The sequence below is a fragment of the Ipomoea triloba genome, chromosome 12 (assembly GCF_003576645.1).
Source record: "Ipomoea triloba cultivar NCNSP0323 chromosome 12, ASM357664v1".
Classification (NCBI taxonomy): domain Eukaryota; kingdom Viridiplantae; phylum Streptophyta; class Magnoliopsida; order Solanales; family Convolvulaceae; genus Ipomoea; species Ipomoea triloba.
In genome coordinates, this window is record NC_044927.1 from 16,757,518 (window position 1) to 16,771,944 (window position 14,427).

The 14,427-nt window shown below is 38.1% G+C and overlaps 1 long non-coding RNA gene across 1 annotated transcript; it reads right to left on the minus strand.

The window, feature by feature from the left end:
• Positions 1–10,476: 10,476 nt before the first annotated feature.
• On the minus strand, positions 10,477–13,179 carry LOC116000323. Its single transcript, XR_004094090.1, has 2 exons — positions 12,992–13,179; positions 10,477–10,768 (listed from the first exon to the last, which is right to left on the minus strand). It is a non-coding gene; the product is annotated as an uncharacterized LOC116000323 (long non-coding RNA).
• Between the last annotated feature and the right edge of the window lie 1,248 nt (positions 13,180–14,427).

The following is a 14,427-nucleotide window of genomic DNA, read 5'->3' on the forward strand; positions in this document are numbered from 1 at the left end:
TTCCAATATCAATTGCACTTGGAGCAGATGCAGAAATTGGAAGAGATTGCAAGGGAGATCAAAGACCTCAAGAGAACGTGAAGAAAAAAAAAAGGCACCGGAGAAAAAGAGAAAAACAATGATGATTTGTGTTGGATAATTCTAAAACTATGATTGTGGACAATCTTTTTGTTTTTACTTCTGTTTATATTTTGGTTATATTCCTGTTTATGTCTCGTTTTGCACATTTCGTCTAGCCAAAGACGTTAAACGTGGCGCTCATGGGAGGCAACCCACAAATAAGGAGAAGAAGATACCACCCCACCATCATCCAAGAAAACCAATCTTGAAAGGTATAATTTCAATTTTTCATTTATCTCTTTACCTTTACTCTGACCAAATTTTGAAGGGCAAGCATAGATTGCACAAAATTTTAATAGGGATGCACATTGTGAGTATTTCTTTTATCCCTTTTAAATGCCCTGTTTGATTTGATTGCTTTATTTTCTTATATCACACATGAAGAGTTGCATAAGATTGTTGTGATGGATGTGATCTGATTATTAGAATTGTTTTGGCCCAATTCACACTTTTAAGTGTGGAAAAGGGGCGTGTGTAGGACCCTTCGAACATATATCCTTTTTCCTCCATTCCTCATGGAAACATCGAGGACGATGTTTAATCTTAAGTGTGGAACGGGTGTATGCTTCTTGAAATAGTTGATTGACTGAGTGATAAGGTATAGGAACTAGAGGGCGTGTTATTGCCAATACTATCTAGGAGGGCTCCTAACCTTGTGCCAAAATTTGAATGTTCTAAATATGCTTTGGAACTTACACTTTGCACCAATTTGCACAATTTGACCAAAAATTGAAAATTTTATGTGTGCTTGCATGTTCTTCACCTTGTATTTTGTTTGGACCTCAGTCAAGGATCTCTCGAAGTGGGAGTGTGAATCCTTTGAGTTTTAGAAAGATAAGAATTGCGAAGCCCGGAAATTGAACTAATCTTAGCAGGACATGGGGCACAAGGTGAGCTTAAGTGAGCTTAGAGTGAAAACAATCCCTACTCCCTAGAAAAAGGCATGAGGGGTTGATATGGTGAAAAGAAAAGGCAAAGGCCACTCCTAGAGATAAAAGCAGAGGTGAGCCATCTAGTCTAGATACGGGGTAACCATTGCACCGTCTTCGAAAAAGCATGGAGATCCATGTGAAGTCGGTTACCCCGAAGAGATCCTGAAAGATGAGAAAAATAGAGAGGAGGTGAGCCACTTCGCTAGGATTCAGGCACCCATTGCACTGTCTTCGAAAAAGCATGGAGCTCCATGTGAAGTCGGGTCACCTGATGACGTTATCCTAGGAAGTGAGAAGATAGAGTGATCGCCCAAGCCATGGCGATGAGCGGTCCATGTCCCTGCCCTCACTTATATTAACGAAAAGGGCTTTGGCGTTTTGGTTGGAAATTGACCGAGGGACGCACATCGTTCCCACTAGTCGGATAGGCTGGAGGCCCCTAGAAAATACAAGGTGAAACTCTTTTGTCACTTGCATGCTTGAAGGTGTGAGCAAAACTCTTTATGTCATATCCATCTCTTGAGACCTTAACTTTCTTAGCATATTTCTTACATTTGTTCGGCATGAGTTTAGTGGTCTTGGTAGATAGTGTAGGGAATTTCACCCGCTCAACTCTGAACACCCACACAGCGCTTGATCAATTAACAATGAAAGAAAAGAACTATGCTTGGTGCTTATATGATTAGAGTTTAGAAAAGTATGCTTGCTTGAGGACAAGCAAGGTCTAAGTGTGGAAACTTTGATAAGCACCAAGAATGGTACTTAAAAAGGGTCTGAATTGAATTAAAAGTGCAACGTTTTGTCATCCGATCATAAAAATTGCATGCATTTTAGCTCAGATGTGATTAAAATCTTCTAACATCGACCCTAGGAAGAGTTTTTTTAGATATTTTACAGGTTGAAGAGGGATCTGAGGCTAAAATGAAGCAAAAGACAAACGAAGTCACAATGCAGTATCGTCCCACGCAGCCTCACACGCGTGTGGCTGGGCGTGGAATCTTTCCAGTAACCATCCACGCCCACCACCACGCGTGGTGGCATGCATGGTCGGGTCAAAGGCCATTTTGGAAAATTTGTTCCCTTTTGTCACCTATATAAATCCCTTTTGCCCTAAACCTAGACATATAGAATTATTATGATAGAATATATCTGAAAATTGTAGAGGGTTTTCTCCCCTCTTGGGGGAAAATTCCTTTTCTTCTAGCTTAGATTAGATCCAAGGGCAAGGATGAAGATTGGAATTTCAAGAACAAAAGTGTGAAGATCCCCTTCTTAAGGGTGGTAACGATTCTCTCCAATTCTTAATCTAATATTTGTTTCTTTGAAATTTCCTTTCTTTTTCTTGTTTCTTTATGTATGTTAGAGTAGATTAGATAGGGGATTGGTGGCCCCAAGGTTAATCTATGTGGATGTTTGATATAAATTGCTAGATTAAATGTGAGCTTTTTGATTGTTGGATGATGAACTTGTGTGGATGATGTTCTTCAAGCTTTGTGCCTTTTGTGGCCACATTAGGTAGCAAACCCAAAGGAAGTGAGTGTGTGCGCGATAGCGGCCACTCACGACTCTAACTCACCCACATCTCCCCTCTTAGTCCGAAAGGACGAGATCCGAGAGGAGTGGTAGACAAAGTGTTCGATGAAATGCCCCAACCGAATGAGGATGTGGGAGTCCAAAGTTTGACGCCACTTGGTGAAGTGCCACGAACTCCCTAGTCTATTCCACGTCTCTAGCTCACGAAACCATACACAGATAGTCTACATAGAGAAGCCTAAAGCCCCAATCTCCACTTTACTTTTCCTTTATTTTTTTTATCACAACCTTTATCAACCTTCCCCTCTCTTACCAATGAATCCAACCCTTAGCATATCCCGTAACTCTTTTCCTTCAACCTCTTAGATGCTAACACACTAATTCGGTTCCCATTCGCCATCCTTGAGAGACACGACACTCGGGGAGTCTTGACTCTTCGTTTTATCACCTTCACATCCACTCATCTCATACTCACAGCATCAGTATCGTTGACAAAAGTTGGTGGCTCGCAGATTTGTGATGCTGATGTTGATTTTTTGTCACCTCCTTTGGCGTTCCTTACAAGGTTGTAACGAGACCGGGTGTGGAATGCCCTCAAATTTGAACTAACTGCGAAAGAGGATGCGAGGTTTCCTAGCGTGTATGTCATGCCTCACATGTAGATGTATGTAGATGTAGGAACCTATCTCGGACGTTCCAATATATTTATACTCCGCGCTGCTATTTAGTGTTGCATTTGTGAATATTATTTGTGTATGATATGGCTATTTTTTGGGAAAACTTTTCTGTTATTAGTTTAGGTTTTTTGTTGGCGTAGGCTGTGCATTTTATTAACACCTACAATATCTGGCCACTTCATTATGTTTTTTGTTTTTGGAAGTCATGTCTATTTGGTAATGATATTACAGTTATTTAGTGCTCTTATATAATAGTCTCTTAGTTAAATGCGTTTACATTTTTTTGCAATTCTGTGTTGTTAATTCCTAAATGCTCACACTTTAGTATGTCTGTGCTCGTTCCACATGCTTTCCCTTCATGATTATCCATTTATCCAGTCGTAGATGTATGTGTTTTCCAGCAGTGTGCACGATGTAGCTTTGCAGGGTGCGCAATCGTCATTTAACCCCAATCACAAATGAACATATTATTGTGCACCCGTGAGCACATCCTCACATAACTAGGTGCACTACGTTGTGACTAGTGTAATTCGCTCCCAACTATATTGCAAGCGTTTTGTGTACGTAATGTGTGTGACTCTAGCTGAAACTCAGTTTTGCACACTAATTTACATTGTTAGCCCGTGTGCACATCATCCTTATACGCCAAAGCCCAACGTAAATGTAAATGAGGGTAGGGGCATGGACCACTCACCGCTTTTGGCTTAGCGCGGTCCCTCTTTCTTCTCACTTCCTAGGATAACGTCATCGAGCCACCCGACTTCACATGGAGCTCCATGCTTTTTCGAAGGTCAGTGCAATGGGTACCCGAATCCTAGCGAAGCGGCTCACCTCATCTCTATTTTCTCAATTCTTGGGATCTTTTATGTGAACAACCGACTCCAGATAAAGCTTTTTGCTTACCGAAGACTATGGTTTGAACACAACCCAACGAATTGCTTTTCCTCAATTTTAAACTCTAGGTGATTGGCCTTTTGCCTTTTCGACTTCTCCTCATGTCAATCCCTCATGCCTTTTTCTATTTTTGTTCAAGGGTTTTGTTTTCTCATTAAGCTTACCAACAGGCTCACCTTTTGCCCCATGCCCTACCAAGGTTAGTTCAATTCCGGGCCTCGCTAGTTTTATCTTTCTCAAATTAAAAAGTGCACACTCCTACTTCAAGAGATCCTTGACTAAGGTCCTACATAAATAAGAGGTGAACATCATGCAAGCAGGCAAAAATATAAACTTATTTGGCTCTAAACACTCTCATGGGTGCGAAAAGTAACTTCCTCAAAGATATTTCGAGAGTAAAAATTTTTGGGCATCCAGTCAAAATTCTCTCTAGATAACACAAATAATAACTCTCTTTTCAAGACTGCAAATGCATCCGCTTATCATTCCCAAGAGCTTCAACTTCTTATACTAAGCATGGAAGCATGTAAAGCACAAAGTGCGTCCTTTCCACACTTTAAAACAAACATCGTCCTCGATGTTCCATACGACGGGTAAAGGAATAAATAGGGGTTCTAAGGATAAACAAGTAAAGATCCCTTTCCACACTTTGGAAATTGCTCTAGGATGTAGGGTATGCATCAAACAATCCTACTAAACATGGTAAACTCTAATATACGCAAACACAAAGCTATAAAGAAATATTTCCACACTTTAAAGATCAAAACGGGGCTTAAAATTAGAAAAGGGATAAGAGGATAAACCAAGTATGCATCCCTCTTTCCACACTTTAGCTTCCAGCATAGGCCTGCTCCCGTTATAGATGCTCTATAAGAAATGGAGACATAACATACAAAAGGGTTTTTCGGAGTACTATTCAGTTATTAAAAGCTGATAGAAATATAAAAGCAATAAAAAACAGAAACATAGATAATAAAGCATGTAAATAAGCAAAATTATTCGAATAGTAATGCAGATAAGTAAAGCAGTTGTAAAGGAAATAACATAAAGCAATAAAAAAAATAAAAGTAAAGCAAAGTAAAGAAGTAAAGAAATAAAAGTCGAAACCCCGCGCGTAGGGATCCTAATGTTTAGATGGGGCCATCAACCAAAGTAACCAATTGTCCAGTTGGACTCAGTATCAAATGTCAAGTGTCAAGATCGAGGACAATCGAAGGAAGGCATCAGTTATCACCGAAGGGCTGGAATTGCCTATCGAATCTAGCTTCGAGCGCAGCAATTCTCCTATCATTTTCTTCCACCGCCCTTCTCATGCGGTTAAGGTCTTCGGTGTGGACATCCTGTCTCGCGGAGATGGATGTAAAGTGACCTTCCTGCCACGTCCGCTGCTCGCGCCAGTAGTTCATCTATTCATCATGGAGCTGCCTGTGAAAGGTCTGCGTCGTATCCCAATCCATGGGGATAGGGCCTTGCTCCTGCGCAGCATCATCCTCCACATTCTCTTCCTCGTCCTCATCATCATCATCATCATCAGAAGCCTCTAGATCAGGTGCATCATCACCGCCCAACCTCATATGCATGGCAAAGAACTCAGCGAGAGTGAAAGCAATTGTGAAACCTTCATCTTTCTCACCCATCAACCGGTCCATAAGGCCCAACCCGTAACACAGTCTCGTAACAAAAGGTCCAATGAACACTGTCTGAACCTTAGGCTTTTGCTGGGTCTGGAGCCACTTTCTAGCTTGAACGCCCATGTTAATGCCAACCTCATTTTCCATGCACCACATATAGAATAAGTCTTGTTTGTAGACCTTGTTGCGATTGGTGGTTCTGCCTGAGAGATTTATAGCAAAGGCTAATCTGATAGCCTTTAGAGCATTGCGAGTGATGAGGTTTGCCTTGAGGTTTGATGAGTTGTACGGGGCATTGTCGGTGATGCTCCTCCAATACTGCCTAGCAACAGCTTCCGAATCAAAGTCCTCCTTAAAGTCCCTAAAATAAGGCATGGACACGCTCACAGCATCATGGAATCCAAGTGTAACACCCAAAGTGTTGACTGACATGCTATAGTGTTTGCCGAATAGAGTGAACAAAATGGACTCTCTTGCATTGTTGACTTCCTTTCGAATCTCCAAGGTCGCCAAAAATTCATAAGTAACAGGGGCATAGGTAGGTCCTCTCCATTCAAACAAATGACGGAGCTGTGAGTGCCTTAGAAGTCCATTTACTTCATCCAAACAACCGAACTCTTTTAAAACATTGTCGTCGAAGTGACGGCCAACGGAAAGCTGCTTCCCCTTGTAGTTATCTACTGTTGTAAGCTGGATGGGTGTCAAGTGTCTTAATGACCTCGACCCACGCTCCTGGGGAGCTTGTTGAGCTGTAGCTTGCTGCCGTGTTCTTGATCTGCTTGATTCATAATGATCGTACTTTGTTTTCTTTGCGATTTCCTTTGCGCGTCCCATCCTACAAATTTAAGAATTTTAACATTCATGGTAATTGGTTTTGAATAATTTTTCCCAAATAAGACACCATTGCATTTGTGTAAAATTCCTTGTCAAGATAATGGATTTCAAACATATAGGGCTAAGAATTTTCGAAAATTTTGCCATAGTTTCTCCTATATTTTGGACAATTCTAGCATAAGAATATCAACAATATCATTCCATTATCACACACATGCAAAAATTCATCATAAGATATTTCAATTTGATAGTCAAATAAGAAGTCAACTCTAAAAGTCAAGAATTTCAAAAAGTCAACTTCATCTTCTTCCCCAAATTCAAAAATTAGGGTTTGAAATTGAAAATTTCAATTTGGGCAATGTAGCATGTGAAAAGTCAAATTGATGGCATATAATAGTTCTACAACAAGTTTACACATCAATTCAAGCATCAATTTCATAATTTAAACAAGAAATCTAACAAACCCATTTGTCATCAATGGTGTTCACACTTAAAGCTCAAAAATACATAACAATCCATCAATGTAATCATCAATAATGAAAGAAAACATCAAAGGATAGTTCAATGAAGCATTATAAACCAATTTAAACATTCAAAATCATGCAAGGGAATGTAGAACAAATTTCACATTCAAGCTCTTCCATACTCATGAATATTCAAGGATAAATAGTTAAAAAGATGAGAAATTACCTTGATGGTGATGTTTTTGATCTTCTTTGAAGTAAAAATAGAATAGATTTCCAAACCTTGAGTATAGGATTCACCTTGCGTGGAGAAGAGAAGAGAAAATAGGGTTTTTAGAGCAAAGTGGCGTGGAATGGCTGAATGAGGGATTTAAACCCGTAGGAGGGCTTCCACACCGGTCACACTCATCTGAGCGTGCGTGGGAGCTCTCTGTCTCACTCCCACGCACGGCTACACGCGTGTGAGTGTGCGTGTGGGCTCTCTGTCTCGTCCACACGCACGGCTACACACGTGTGAGCCCACGTGGCAGTCTCCTGCACTGTTTCCTTCCGGTTTCGGTTTTTCCCTTCATACCTATGTCCGAAATAAGCCTCTCCAAAGCAAATTTTAGCCTCGACTCCTACAAGTTAGTCCTCAAAACATGGTTCCATTTGATTGTAGCAATTTATTATAACGAAAACGTAAAAAAAAAAAAAAACGAAAGCATAAAAACAATGTAAAAACGTTTATTAAAACCTTGGGTTGCCTCCCAAGTAGCGCCACAGTTTACGTCATTGGCTAGACGTATCATACCTTGGTCGAAATCATCCATATTCCTTGGTAGTGGGTAGGAAGCGTTTTGGTACCCACGTGTTTTTCCATGTAAGCTTATCATTTCTCCCACTTCGGTTTTGGTTTCTTCTTCGTCTTTACCTTTGCCCTTTCATCTTCATCAATTCCTTCTTTCATTTTTTCCTTTTTATCATTTGTGGCTTGTCCAGCAAATCTCAGGGTTATTTCACCTGAACTCACGTCTATTCGTGCACGACAAGTAGCTAGAAATGGTCTTCCAAGAATCAAAGATTCATTGGGCTCATTATCACCCATCTTGCAAACAACAAAATCGACAAGCACAAGAAATTTCCCTATTCTTACTAAAACGTCTTCCGCTAAGCCTTCAGGATACCGTGTGGTTCCGTCAGCTAAACGTAGAGTTAGCCTCGTTGGTTTCAAGCATGGTAAGTTCAATTTTTCGAAAAGGTTTGAAGACATGACATTGATAGAAGCACCAAGGTCGGCAAGAGCATTTTGAGGTTCCATGTTCTGTATAGAGCAAGGAATCAACAAAGCTCCAGGGTCGCCCTTCTTTCTGGGGTAACCCTTAGTCAAACAAGCTGAAGATTCCTGGCTTAAGCAAGTAAAATTATCACTACTGTCATCTTCAAATAACTCACGGCATTCTTTGTTATTGAAAAATTTTCGGATAAAAGCATTGATTGTACCTTCTCGAGCCGCGTCTTTTGATCTTTTGATTTTGTCCTGTTGTAGCTCCTTTTCTTTTGGGCATACTTCCGAAGTGATTTCCTCCTTGTTTTCCTTCATTGAGATTGTGCACGAACCGCTCGCATTCTTTAGTTCAAGAGTGGGACTACAAGAGGTAGTCTCATTTCTCTTGTCTTCTACCTTACATTGGCATGTTCCACAAATGGCATCCATTGGATCACATTTCACATGTTCTTCTTCCTTGGCATTAATGGCAATGACTCTCTCTTTCCGATTGTTCTCAGTGTTACTTGGGAGTTGTCCGTAGTGTCGATCCGACATCATCTTAAACATTTGAGAAATTTGATTCTCAATTGTCTTAAGTGTGGCTTTAGACTCTTGTCTAAGACTGGAAATTTCTTGTCGAATTTCTTGAGTAATCTCTTGTTTCATATTTGCTCGATCATTTTTGAGTTCCATGATTGTCCTTGTAAGCCTTTCATCTACTTCACAGATGTCATCCCTTCTTTGTTGAGTAAAGTCAAGTTGAGAGTTGTATTGTGGCCTGAACTGAGTCATTTGATTTCCATTTCCTTGGTTTTGATTGTACATCAGTCTGTTCTTGTCATTCTGTTCATATGCAGGCTTGTTTCCATAGTTGTATTGTCCTCGCGCTTGATATCCATCATTGTTGCTATTGTTCTATCCCTCTCACTGTTTCCAATTATTGTTCGATCTTTGATTTTGTCCATAAGCATTGAAATTGGAGTTCCTTTGGTAATCTACCGCCTCGACTTGCTCAGAAGCAAACGGAGAAGTGCAAATATTTGTATCGTGAGGTCTTCCACAGATGTTACAGTAAAGTGCCAAAGCCATACAGGGCTTGGGCTTTCCTTCCATGTTTTCTACCATAGCTTGTAGCTTTTTGATTTCGTGATTCATTGCTTCTATTTTTGCCTCGCTTGCCACTCGATTATAAACTTCATATATGCCTCCATGATCTCCTCTTCGGTCATACCAACAGGATGTATTTTTAGATATTCTCTCAATCAGTTCTTCAGCTTCTTGTAAGGCTAGGGAGACAAAGGCACCGCTGGAGGATGAGTCAAGCAACATTTTTCCTTCATCTGTTAGCCTTCCATAGAATGAGCTAATCATGTCCCATGGGTGCATCAGATCTTGTGGGCATTGTCTTTTAAGAACCTTGAATCGTCGCCAAGCCTCTCCCAAACTTTCAAGCCTTCCTTGCTTGAATTCTTGTATTAGCCTTCTAATCCTCATGGTTTTGGTAATGGGAAAGAATTCGTTCATGAATTCTCGATGCAATTGTTGCCATGATCTGAAATGATTGTCGTCATGGCTTTCCAACCATAGTGCTGCCTCTCCTATAACTGAGAATGGGAATAATTTGATTCGAACTATTTACTCGCTAACGCCTTCTTGTCTGTACATCCCACATGCTCGTATGAACCTTGTGATGTGTGCGTTGGGATCTTCAGATGGTAATCCCGAATATTGATTGTTCTGAACCAGTGTGAGAATAGTTGGATGCACGTGAAAGTTGACGTTCTCCATTGGGGGTACATAGATCGAGTTGTGCATGTTAAAATCCGGAGTCATGTAATCTGCAATTGATCTTTGTGGTTCTTGAGGATTTCCATAATATTCTTCTTCACGATTGTTCTCTTGATTGTTTGCTCTGTTAGCTTGTGGTTCTTCCAGAATTGGTTCTTCATGGTTAATCGGTATCGGTACTTGTGGATTAATTGGAACTGGGGGTGGATTTGGTACAGTTGTTCCTCTTCCTTGTGGATTTCTTGTTGCGCTTGATGAAGCCATTAGTGATCCTTGGGTATTTTTCCTTCTAGTTGCTCTATTGATTTCAGGAATGTAGGATAGTTGTAACACCCTCAATTTCTACTACTGGAATAAACCATAAATAAACAATCTTTCTTGCTAACCATACTAAAAATAAATGCGGAAGCGAATTCAAACTCTAAACCAATAGGGTGTTATGCCACGCTTGGACCACCACTAAGCCCAAATGCACAGGCTACAAAGGATTTCTATCTATAAATCAAATTACAACATTTCACTATCGATAATACAATTCAATTATAATACAATAAATCATATCCTAACTAAACCATTATGCCCAGAACTTCTCCAAGAGTACTAAATCTATGCCGCGCTCTCAAAACGAATCACTTTACACCATGTCCTGAAAATAACAAGGTTTCAAAACACAAACAACATTAGCATAAAAATGCTAAGTAAGGTTCACTTTGCCCCGTAAAATAATTACGACATTTATAGTTTTGAAAATATATATACTTTGTAAATAAGTTTTTAAGACTTGGATAGCCACACTTAGAAAGCATTTAGCCAAAGCTTTGAAAAGTCATTTTCAGAAGAGTTTATAAAGTGTTTTTAGACAACATCTCATCAAGTAAGGAAACTTTCAAAGAAAGGGTTTTCAAAATAAGGGAGGAGGTTCTAAAAGTTTAACTCACACAAGAATAATAGAGTTATCAACATGAGAGTTTAATATCAACATCATAATTAATACTTATAGTTTATATTCCAAAAATAGTTTTTCCCCATGATAAAGTAGGCACTAAAGCCATTAAACATTCCATTCAAAATACTACTATAACTCATATAAATAATAGGTATCCCCAGATAGTAATATTTGCCAACTTCAAAGCGTTATAGCTAATTTATAAATCATTTATAGTTACTTTCAAAACATAGTAGCAATCATATAAGCCACTTAAGGCATAAAGCTTACTCAAAATCCTTTCCAAAATACATATATTAGTATGGAGGATTTCAAATAATATTGCTCAACATCATATGATTGGTGAAATACTCATTTCAAAGCATAATCATTTCTATTAACCATTTCCAAGGTATATATATAATTCAATTATGGAGGATATAATGTCCATCTATTCTCGTAAACATTTTCAAAATGTAATATAGATATGGAGGAGCTCATACCATAATACAATTTTACTCATCTCAAAGTATAGACTTTCTCATAAGTCATTCTCAAAAACATATATGTCAATAATCATAGCTAGGGAGGAATTCAATTTATATTTCTCAAATATCCATATATCATAATAAATAAGTGGAGGTATCCCAATCGAAATCAATCACAATATCACAACAGTGGGGCAGGGACATCATCTCAGTGAAGCCCTATGTGAACAGCAACCCTCTACTGAACACATCACACAACCCCCACTTTACCACAGGTAGAAACAGGACCACTACCTTAAGTGTGCACAGTACCCCCTAACTGGGATTCCAAGCCCAGCGGGTAGTAAACCAGTCCTAGTAACCCAGGATTATTTCTACCAGGTTACCCCTTAAATACTAACCCAGGATTATTTCTACCGGGTTTAATTCCAACATAGGGCCTTAGCCCACATCACAATCCACACAGAAAGGGATAAACCTCCAAAATAAGTACATTTTTATATATAATTCCTCCAAATAATAATAGTAATAATACAAAATGAATTTTTATAAACATTCTCATTTGCCCGTAGGCTATTCAAATATAGTTTTCAAAATACCATAGAGGTATATATAACCCATCAATATCCACACTCTTTCAAAATAGACTTTATCTCCACAATAATATTTATCATCCACGTAAGACACATATATATTTTCCAACATAGTCTTTACCCTCCAAAAATAGATATATATGCTCTAAAATAATACATTTTTACATATATTAATCGTAGATTACCAAATATTAGCTTTCTAAAAAAAAAGAGTCTCTATTGAGCTTATAATAATAAAATACAAGAATATCTCACGAAACATAAATTTCCCAAAATGTAAACCATTTTCTTAAAATGGTATAATTATACATAATTTTAGGTACATATGCTTTCCAGCCACATATTTTCTCAAAGTACATAATATTTTCAATTATAGATACTAAGTATATCAAACTAAGAAATATGTAAAGTATAAACCCTTTTCAAAATAATAATTTATAAGTACACAACTCTAAAACATTTTATATAATAATTTATTAAATCAAAATAATTTCAAAGGTGTTATAGTAGCTTAATTGGAAGGAACTCAACTTATTAAGCTTGAGATCCAGTGTTCAAATCCCACTGTCTAAGAATTATAAAGTGTTTTGTAAGTGTGGTATATATATGACTCAAAGGCTGCTGGTAATTAACACTAGAATTTCGTATATGTCAAATATATATAATGCCTTCAACTTCACGCCAAAATTGTAGAGAAATAGCAGTATTGTCCAATTTGAATCACAAATGTATATATATATATACAAGATTTGAGCCATTAACAACACCAATACATAAAATATTTATATACACATATACATAGACTTCATAAATTAGAACACAAAATAGGGCAAAATTAAATTTGGGCATCCATGAAACCTTACCTCTAAAGTTATCTTCTTCTAGCAAAATCCATTCCTAAGCTCTTCCTCCACAACCATTCTTCCTCCTTCTCGGATTCAATAGCCCTAATCCACTCATTCTCAAATCAAACCAAAACCCACACAAGAACAACATCACAATCAACCCTAATAAGCTATCAAAGGAAAAGAAATGGAGAAAAAGAAAGGAAGCTTACCAATGGATCAAGGTTTTCTATTTTGGAAGAGGAGCTCTTGAAAAAGTTGAAGGAAATGGAGCTACGTGGGTGAAGATGGAGAAAGAAGAAGCTGCGAAATGTTTTCTTACCCAGGAAGAAAAATGAACAATGCCTATTTATATAACTAGTTTGGTTAGGCTTAGATACTAAAAATCATATTTTTATTTTGGAGTTGGGTTAGGAGAATTGGGCAAGTAGTTGGGCCTAAAATAATTAGATTATTTAGGCTCAAGAAAATATAATTTGGACTTAGGAATATTTTGGGCTCAAGCAAAGTCATTGGACTTAGGAAGAAAATTATTTAGACTAGAAAAGTTTGATAGTTATAAAAATGATGTTGGCAGGCTCTTCTCAGATAGATTTTGGATAAAAAATTTTTAGATCATAAAATAGTTTATTTAAAGTCTAAAACAAAATAATCGATTTTAATAGCAATTAAGCTAAAAATATTTATGATTGAAAAATAAATTTTATTTTTGAAAGTATTTGTATTAAAATAATATCACTTATTTGGAATAATTTTACGGGGTATTACAGTAGTAAACATTGATTTCCTTTTGCTCGCGTGTGCATTCACCTAGTAAGATTATCAATGAAACAAAAATTTCCACAATTGACTAGAAGTAGTCAATTGGGTTAGTAGCAAAAACAAATAAAAATAAAACAAAATTAAACGGAATGGATTAACATTGCTCAAATCTAGCATTCATGCAATCAAAGTTAACAAAAACATTTTGACAGGACTTGCGTGCATAGGGTGAAATGTCAAAAGATATTTGTATGATAAAACGGAAAGTTAGTGACTCCCCGAGTGTTCTCGAAGGAAGGACGTGGAGGTGTGTCAAGTGTTCGGGAGTTTACTTGATTGGGTCATGCATTGGATTCGAGTGTGGTGAAGGGTGGATTGTGAGTGAAAGGAGTTCATTTGGTTTGGTTTGAGTGCAAGAGAGTAGAGTAAAGTAAAAAGATTTGTAAATATGTGAAAAGGGGTAGGGATTAGATAGTGTTCATGGATGATGCATCGTAGTGTGACTAAGGTAATGGATCGGGGATTGCTAGGATATTGTCTATTCAAGAGTGTGTTGTCTTAGTCCTTTTCCACCCTTGTGTACTAAGGTTTTGTGTTGTCTTAGTCCTTTTCCACCCTTGTGTACTAAGGTTTCTTGACTAAGGAGTGCCTACAAGCATCCATGTACTAAGGTTTCTTGACTAAGGAGTGCC